Source organism: Molossus molossus, unplaced genomic scaffold, assembly GCF_014108415.1.
Source record: "Molossus molossus isolate mMolMol1 unplaced genomic scaffold, mMolMol1.p scaffold_m16_p_12, whole genome shotgun sequence".
NCBI classification, from domain to species: Eukaryota; Metazoa; Chordata; class Mammalia; order Chiroptera; family Molossidae; genus Molossus; species Molossus molossus.
Genome location: NW_023425347.1, coordinates 86,386,111 through 86,395,613, shown reverse-complemented (window position 1 = coordinate 86,395,613; position 9,503 = coordinate 86,386,111).

Below are 9,503 nucleotides of genomic sequence, written 5' to 3'. Positions count from 1 at the left end.
ATTTTTGTGCTGTTTAGTCCAAGTACATATTACCCAATGTGAGAGCCTAGGTGACACTGAGACAAAGAAGAGAGAAGAAGGAGGAGCAGGAGGAGAGAAGTTTCTTAATATTCTCTTCTCCTCTATGGGAAAAAAACACAACTAAATTATAACCTGAATATAAGAGCATTAGTAATATTAATAATAATATCTTTGATATTTGGGCCAGTGAAAAAACAAAACAAACAAAAAGAGATAACTGGTCTGGCTGGTATGGCTCAGTGGTTGAACATTGACCCATGCACCAAGAGGTTGCCAGTTCGATTCCTGGTCAGGTTGTGGGCCTGATCCCCAGTGGGGGCATGCAGGAGGTGGCCAATCGATGTTCTCTCTCATGGATGTTTCTATCTCTCTCTCCCTCTCACTTCCTCTCTCTGTAAAATCAATAAAGGAAAAAGAAAAGAGAAAAATAAATAAATAAAGGAAATCCAACATTAAAAAAGAGAGAGAGAGAGAGAGAAATAATTGGGCCAGTGATCTCAAAGTACTTTTAACATCCGTTGTTTTCTTTGTACTCACTGAAATTTCTTTAAGGTCCCACAGACTGGGAATTGCCATGTCTTAAATTTTTCCTTGTTTTTCTTTTCTTTTTGTTATCACCTTTCTTATAAAATGAGGGATCTTGACCTGAGTGCTAGGAGCTTATGAATTTTGAAGGAAATAGCCTACGCTATTTGGAAGGTATGCCTTTCCTCTTTGGTAGACATCAGCCTACAATGTACTTTGTGGGAGGTACCAAGGTAGTGTATATACAGTGTTGTACATCACAGAAGGGTAAGTCAGAGGACCTCCCATTTATAGTAAACTGGATGAGAGGACTAACATCCAAAATTTTAAAAATGGAACATTCTAGACTGGTTCAAAGCATCACAGTGAAGAGATAGTTATCTGACTAATGGAGAACCTTTGCTCTGATGCTTCGGAGCGTACATAATCCATATGACCAGATTTTGTGAGTCTATTTGAAATCTTGATTTTCACAGTTTTTAAATAAATACAGCCATTCAGAAATTTGACTTTGAATGAAAGTCTGGACATTTGCTTCAAATATTGAGATAGCTTTAAAAGTGTAGGTTCTTGTCCAGCCAGTGTGACTCAGTGGTTGAGCATCGACCCATGCACCAAGAGGTTGCCGGTTTGATTCCTGGTCAGGACATGTGCCCAAGTTGTGGACCTGATCCCCAGTGGGGGACATGCAGGAGGCGGCCAGTCGATATTCTCTCTAATCGATGTTTCTAGTTCTCTCTCCCTCTCACTTCCTCTCTCTCTCAAATTGATAAAGAAAAAAATAAATAAATAAAATAAAAGTGTAGGTTCTTGCCTGGCTGGTGTGGCTCAGTGACTTGAGTGTCATTCCATGGACTGAGGGGTCCTGGTTCAATTCCCAGTCAAGTCACATGCCTGGGCTTCAGGATCGATCCACAGTAGGGGCCATGCAGGAGGCAGCTGATCTCTGTTTCTATCTCTTTCTTCCTCTCTCTCTAAAAAAAATCAATACAAACATTAAAAATAAATAAATAAAAATTAAAAGTGTAGGCTCTCATGTGTGGCCACACCACTTGAATACCCCACCTCCACCACTATCTCTTCAAAGGGTAGGATATTTGCCTTAAATATTAGGTAGGTCATCTTCTTCCCTTTCATCATTCCCCAACTCCAAGAACTTGCAAGAAGAACACCTACACCTCTAATAGAGTTTTCGTCTGTCTTTGTAGTACTCTATTTCTGTAAATGCCTTCTCCATGTTTTTGTTCTGTTTAATTTGGAAAATGGCAGTGTAAAATATGTTTGAATACAAACATGTGTGTGTTGTGTGTGTGTGTGTGTGATGTGTGTGTTGTTCTGGGGTTGAAAGTATAGAAGTAAAAATCTTGCCCTTGCCATTGTGGCTCAGTTGTTAGGTGGCATCCAGTGCACCAAAATTGGTTAAATTCCAAAGTTAGGGCACCTGCTCAGGTATGGGCTCGATCCCTGTTGGGGGTTGTGCAGGAGGTAGCCAATCGATGTTCTGCTTTCACATCAATGTTTTTCTCTCTCTCCCTCTCCCTTACAAAAAAAGCAATAAAAATATCTTAAAAAAAAAGAAAGTACAGAAGTAAAAATCTTAAATAAAATAAAAAGCACAGAGGGAAAGGAGAGCGTAAAGGGGATAAACAGAAGGAAACCGGACTTGGAGTGGTAAATGCACAATACAATATACAGATGATATATTATAGAATTGTACCCCTGAAACCTATATAATTTTACTAATCATTGTCACACCAATAAATTCAATAAAATAAGAAAATAAATGAAAAAGAAAACAAATGTCCCTTGTTTCCAGGTCCCTTCCAATCATAGTTTTAGTTGTTAAAAAAAATGTTTCTTCATGCCCTGACTGGCTGGTTTGGCTCAGAAGTTAGAGTGTTGGCCATTGAAACAAAGAGTCTTGGGTTTGATTCTGGTCAAGGGCATGTACCTTGGTTGCCTTTCGGTTTTCAGCCCTGGTCAAGGTCGTGTGGGAGGCAGCCAATCTATGTGTCTCTCACATCGATGTTTCTGTCTTTTTAATTAATTATTTATTTTTAGAGAGAGAGGAAGGGAGAGGGAGAAAGAGATAGAAACATTGATGAGAGAGAACATTGATTGGCCACCCCCTGCATGCCCCCCACTGGGGGTTTGGCCCATAACCTGGGCACATGCCCTGACCTGGAATTGAACCAGTGATTTCATGGTGCATGGGTCAATGATCAACCACTGAGCCACACCAGCTAGGCTCACATAGATGTCCCCCCCCCCACCACTCTATCTGAAGACAAGTGGAAGAATGTCCTCGGGTGAGGATTTAAAGAAATGTTTCTCGCCCTGGCCGGTTTGGCTCAGCGGTTAGAACATTGGCCTGTGGTCCAGAGAGACCCGGGTTTGGTTCCCGCTAAGGGCATGTACCTCGGTTGCAGTTTGTCCCTGGCCCTGGTTGGTCGTGCGGGTGGCAGCCACTTGATGTGTCCCTTTCACGTCGATGTTTATCTCTCTCTTCCTCTCTCTCCCTCCCACTCTATCTGAACAAAAAATGGAAAAACATCCTCGGGTGAGGATAAAAAAAAAAAAAAAAATGTTTCTCCTGTTATTCCTATTAAATGTGTCTCATATTTTGGCATGACACACCAAAACATGATCAGAAGCATGTGTGCATACATGTGCAAGTGTGTGGTAGAGGCAAGGGAGACACTAGGTCAGATAATATAGTGTGTGCGATGGTGAAGAACTTACTAAATTAACTAACCTTCAATTAGATCACTGAGGATATGAATCACTCACAGGCAGTCAAAAGGTGAATGGTTATAGCTCAGCATGACTGTTTTTCTACTGCATTTAGTCCTAGTACTATTGCTATTGCAGGGCTCTCCTGTGAATTTTATTGTGGGACTTTAGAAATGTCTACTGCCAAGGATAACATTAATAAGTATTCTGGGAGATAGTTAAAGCAAGGAATAAGGTACTTAATGAAGTTTATAAATATAGCTTTGGAACAATATTATTATTAGCAATAGTCATACTATTAATTTCTAGTTGAAAGAATAACATGCTCATAAGATTTCTGAACCTCAGTAGAAGATCCATTTTAGTGAAAATTGAGTCAGAACAGAACATGCAACTGAAGGATTTCTAAAGAGAGGTAGATGCACAGGTATTTCAGGTGGAGACCGTGTGCCCTTGGTCTGCAGTATTTTGGTTAAGTGTATAAAGTGGTTTCTATCTATCCTCTCTATAATCAGTTACAAATTGTGCTAATGATGGATTACTAAAATTCTCCAGTATTCAATCTGGTTGTGACCTGCTTACCTCTAAGCTTCTTCCTAGAGAATACCTTCATTTAGAAGGTCATGCAGTACCTGAACTCTCCTATGATTCCATCTTGGAAACACTGGCTGCTAGGTCATACAAAGACATCGAGTAGGTGTGGAATCAACTAAAACCCTCCTTTTCTAGAACAGTCTGGCCTTTCAACTTTAGCTAGGCTTAAGGGGAAACACATCAGCCATAAACTTCAGTTTTCACTGGACAGAGTGTTCATATTTTTAGGTAGCTGTGATTGATTGGGGAAAAAAACACTTAAATCAGCTCTTGGAATTTATTTTGAGGTCAAAAGGACTTCACATTAAAAAATAGCCCTGGCTGGTTTGGCTCAGCGGTTAGAGCATCGGCCTGTGGTCCAGAGAGACCCGGGTTCGGTTCTTGCTAAGGGCATGTACCTCGGTTGTGGTTTGTCCCTGGCCCTGGTTGGGTTGTGCAGGTGGCAGCCACTCGATGTGTCCCTTTCACATCTATGTTTCTCTCTCTCTCTCTCCCTCCCGCTCTATCTGAACAAAAAAATGAAGAAATGGCCCTGGCCGGTTTGGCTCAGCGGTTAGAGCATCGGCCTGCGGTCCAGAGAGACCCGGGTTCGGTTCCCGCTAAGGGCGTGTACCTCGGTTGCAGTTTGTCCCCGGCCCTGGTTGGGTTATGCGGGTGGCAGCCACTTGATGTGTCCCTTTCACGTCGATGTTTCTCTCTCTCTCTCTTCCTCTTTCTCCTTCCCACTCTATCTGAACAAAAAATAGAAAAATGTCCTCAGGTGAGGATTAAAAAAAAACCCAGCCCTGGCCAGTTTGGCTCAGCGGTTAGAGCGTCGGCCTGCGGTCCGGAGAGACCCGGGTTCGGTTCCCACTAAGGCCACGTACTTTGGTTGCAGTTTGTCCCCGGCCCTGGTTGGTCCTGCGGGTGGCAGCCACTCGATGTGTCCCTTCACGTCGATGTTTCTCTCTCTCTCTCTTCCTCTCTCTCCCCCTTCCTCTCTCTCCCTCCCACTCTATCTGTACAAAAAATGGAAAAATATCCTCGGGTGAGGATAAAAAAAATAAATAAATAAAAAACAAACAAACAAACAAACAAAAAAAACAACGAAGAAATGTCCTCGGGTGAGGATAAAAAAAAAAAAAAAAAAATGCAATCTAGCCCTGGCCAGTGTGGCTCAGTTGGTTGAGTGTCATCTTGTGCACCAAAGTTCACCAGTTTAATTCCTGTTCAGGGTACATGCCCAGGTTGTGGGTTCAGTCCCCAGTCAGGGTATGCACAGGAGGCAACCAATCAATGTTTCTCTCTTTCTCTCTCTCTCTCCCCACCCTCTCCCTTCCTTTCTCTCTAAAAAATAAATTAAACACATTTAAAAAAATTTAATCTATATCCTGGTTTTAATGTTTGGGGCAAAAATAGTGCCTAATGTTGTATGGTGCTACATACTCTTTTTCTGAGTGTAGTTTGTAGATAGGCTCTATTAATGAAAACACACCACTGTGGAGGAGAGGAATGTGTGTGTGTGTGTGTGTGTGTGTGCACGCGCGCGCGCGCGCGCGCGCACATTGTTTTTAAAAGCCTGTTGTATAGGCTCGATGAAGTATGTTGGGTTATTTCTCCTTTGTCTCCTGTTCTTTTCCTCCACAGCAAGACTAGAAGAACAACACATAGGCCTCCAGTAGTCTCTTTGGAGGGGTAGGCCAATAAGAACCAACCTGCTGGTCCCCACCCAATAGCCCCTCTGGTGGCTTCTGGATTCAGTTTCAATGTTGCTAAATTTCAGGGAAGAAAGTGATAATTTGGAAAAGTGCCAAAAACCACTGCAATTTTTTCTGGTAGCTTTCTCTTGGTGTCATTGGTAAGTTCTACATTTCACTGGAATGCCACATCACTACTACTACAGTATCCCACAGCTCACTTTTTTGTTTGGTCCAATTTTCTTTTATCTTTGGAAGAAGTTATTTTCTGTTGGGATAGATAGGTTTAAACTCTAGCCCTGGCCGGTTTGGCTCAGCGGTTGGAGCATCGGCCTGCGGACCAGAGAGTCCCGGGTTCAGTTCTCGCTAGGGGGACGTACCAAAATAAAATTAAAAAATAAACTCTATTAAAGCCAGTCAGCATGCTTTCCCTTAAGGGCCATTCATTTCCTGTCCTATGTCTAGTAGGTTTCCTTGGATTTTCTTTTATTCTTACTTAGAAAGCCTGGTATGATGATGCTGGAGTATCCTCTTGAGGTGGCTGGGTTTGCAGAGAATAGGCAGCACATTTGCTGTTTTAGCCTCCTGCCCTGTTTCACAGGACTGTATGCCTGCCTCCTTCCATCTTGTCAGTCCTCACACGGTTTTTTCTTCTCTTTCCAATTCTCTTCTACAGAACTTGTGTTGGAGCAAAAGACTCCATTCCAGATCCATTCCAGAGTTGCTATGAGAAACTTACCCACTCTGATTCTTTTTCCTGTCTCAGTAAAATGGCAGTGAAAGCTTTATGCAATCAGGGTTGAAAGAACTACCCACATAGAATATTTGATTTTCCTCTCAACTTTCAAAAATTTTCCTTACAATCATTTTACATGTATGAATTTTTTCTAGATTGGTTTTAAAGAATAAAGCAAAAACAAAAGCAGTCTACATTGGTTTAATATGGGAAGTCAAAGATAACAGATTTTCCTGTTCCTGAGCAATTGCCTTCAGTATTAAGATTGGTGGCTTTATCTTCTCGTGGTAATATTGTTGGTGCTTAGTTCTGCAAATCTAAAAACAGTTTAGTGTGATAAGTACCAAAAACAAAATTGTTAAGTTTCTCTTCTGATGGACTACAGAGTGGCTTTCAAGCTTCTTTGTTAAGTCAATTTTTTTAAATCATATTATTTTTGTATCAGTTGGTGAATATAAACCTTCAAAATGTTCAAATTTCTGCCTGGCTGGTGTGGCTCAGTGGTTGAGCGTCGACTCATGCAGCAAGAGATCACCGGTTTGATTCTCAGTCAGGGCACATGCCGTGGGTTGCGGCTCTGGCTCAATGTTGATGTTTCTATCTCTCTCTCTCCCTTCCCCTCTCTCTAATATCAATTAAAAACATATTTAACAATAACAAAAAGTTAACATTTCTGATCTTATAAAACTCCAGTCCAGGTTTGTTTGGCTTTAAAATATTATTAATAGTTTTACTCTGTCAGCAAGCTCACCAGCAAGATTGGTAGATAAGGAAAATATACAAATTAGAGTATAAGAGTTGGTACCTTTTCCTCATGTAAAATTGACCCTGTGTGTTCTGTTATATTTGAAACTCACCACAAACCAGACCAGTCTGGACCTTTATTTTATTTATTTTTTTAATCCTCACCCAAGGATATTTTTCCATTGATTTTTAGATAGTGCAAGGGAGGGGGAGAGAGAGAAACATTGATGTGAAAGAGACACACAGATTGGTTTCCTCCTGTATGACCATAATGGGGTAGGAGGATTGAACCTGCAACCCAGGAACCTGCTCTTGTCTGGGAATCAATCTACCACCCTTTGGTCTGCAGGCCGATGCCCTAACCACTGAGCAAAAAACACCAGAGCTATTTTATTTTATTTTTAGCTTTTGGGGGAGGTTATGGCGAGGGTAATTTCTATTTTATATTGGTACCAAAAAAAGTATGTCGACTTAAATATCTAAGGATATTTTTGCAGAGCTACTGTTATTGTGAAAAAATAGTCTCATTCAGAAATTAACATTTCTCAAAATGTGTTCCTTGTTATTCTGAAATGTAAATTCCTTCAAGTTATTTAAAACTTTGAGATGAGTGGACAAAGCATCACCTAGATAAGCGGTTGTTGAGCGACAACTAAACTTGATTTTTCTGGAGTTGCTCCTTCAGGATTCTAGGTGCTGGGCGGGCACACTTTTACTGTGACTAGCTGTGGAGCTCCATTCAGGCGCCATTCCATTTTTCTCCGTGGTAATCCAGTTCATATCTTCCAGCTTCCGTCTGGGAGCCGGTAATATAATGAATTGCCTAGGCTCTTGCTTCAATCCACTTTCCTCGCTTAATATGCAGCCCAAAGTTTTTCAGCTCGCTGTCAGATGGTAGTGCTAGACTTTCACACTGCTCCCAAGCCTCCGCTGGGGCTGTCTCTGAACACGGACTTGCAAACTTTAAGAAACATACAGCTCCAGACGGAAATCCACGCCAGGCTTTGAACTCGGCTTCTGGCTTCCGTCAACTGACATAGTTGCCCTTTTGCTCAAACTCTCAGCTCCAGTTCGCACTGAGGAGAGCTCCGCTGGGTGTCTGCTGCTTTTGCCGCGGTGGGGACACGTGTGGGGGCCACAACCCGACGCGCCATCAATTCCCCTGGTCTTAGTTCAGAATCGAGGCAAATCCTTACTGGTTCTCTGGGCTTAAAACATCTTCCCCCAAAAGGAGTGAGGAAAGGAAGGAGCTAAACCTGATCTTTTGTTTGTTGAGTTTTGTAACTCTGACACTTAGGAGAAACACCCTGCGAGAGAGGAAGGGCTGCCCTCTCTGCAAACGTTCCCCTCTCTTGGTAAACTCTCCAGGCCTTGGTTCCACATTTTGCAGTTAACTGCGTAGATTTTAATAAGTTGTTCTCGGGCCCAATCCATGTACACTGTACAGCCGGATAAAATGAGAGCACACCCTCTGCCATTTTCAGTCGGTTTGTCCTGGCAGCCCTGCCCCCCTCCTTGGCTGTCGCAGCAGCGGGAGTTAATACTGCATGTAGAAATTCCGCCTGATCCTCTAGGTTGGTAATCCAGCCCACGTTTGCCAAATGCCGTGTGGTGGAGGACGGTGATAAGAACTCTCCTGTGAGGGAGCAAGCGAGACTTTAGTCCGGTTTCCATGTCAACGATTCAGTCCATATTTGCCATCAGGCTGTTGGTAGCAGAGGCGCTTTCGTGAGGGTACGCGCTGTCCTAGTCCTAGTTCTCTAATCTGCACCGGGATTCCTGAGTTGCCTGGGTGTGGGGTTAAAAGGCAGGGGCCGTGGGGTTGAAAACTCCACTAAGGGGAAGACCCACAGCCCCAAACCCGGGTCTTGCAGCTCAGGCCAGCCACGTGCCCCGCTCCGCCCCTCCCCCTTTCCCGCTGCCATTGCCCCTAGGGAAAGCTGGTCGGCCAGTTTCTAAGAAGTTCCCTTCAACTCGGCAGCCTCTTGGATAATGGTGTGGGGCTCTAAAGATAGGGGTGGAAGAGGACCCTAAAGGTTTTGAGATTTCAAAAAAATAGGGGGGAAAATAGTGGGAAAGGAGAAATCCCACATTACCTCCTCCAACCTGGTGGATAGATTTTTGTGCACTTTACCTTATTGCTAGATAAAAATGGTGGCTGTTTTCTAAACTTGACCACGGGTAGGAGAGGGATTTTGGCACTTGCTGAATTTCACAGCCATTGAAGAAAGGGGATGAGGGCTTCCTCTGGAGACAAATCCATTGTGGCTTTCAGATTTTCACTGGGCTCCAGGTTTCCCATTACACTCCAGCTTTGAGGAAAATGGCAGAGTAATTGCATGTAAAAAATTTCTCATTTGTGTGCAGGACTCAGGACTGTTTGCCAGCTAAGAGGCAGTTGATTAAATAGCCAAGCACCATTTATGAGGCAGCCTATAATTTGGTTTCTAGGACCTAATGCACCTGGAGAGTTG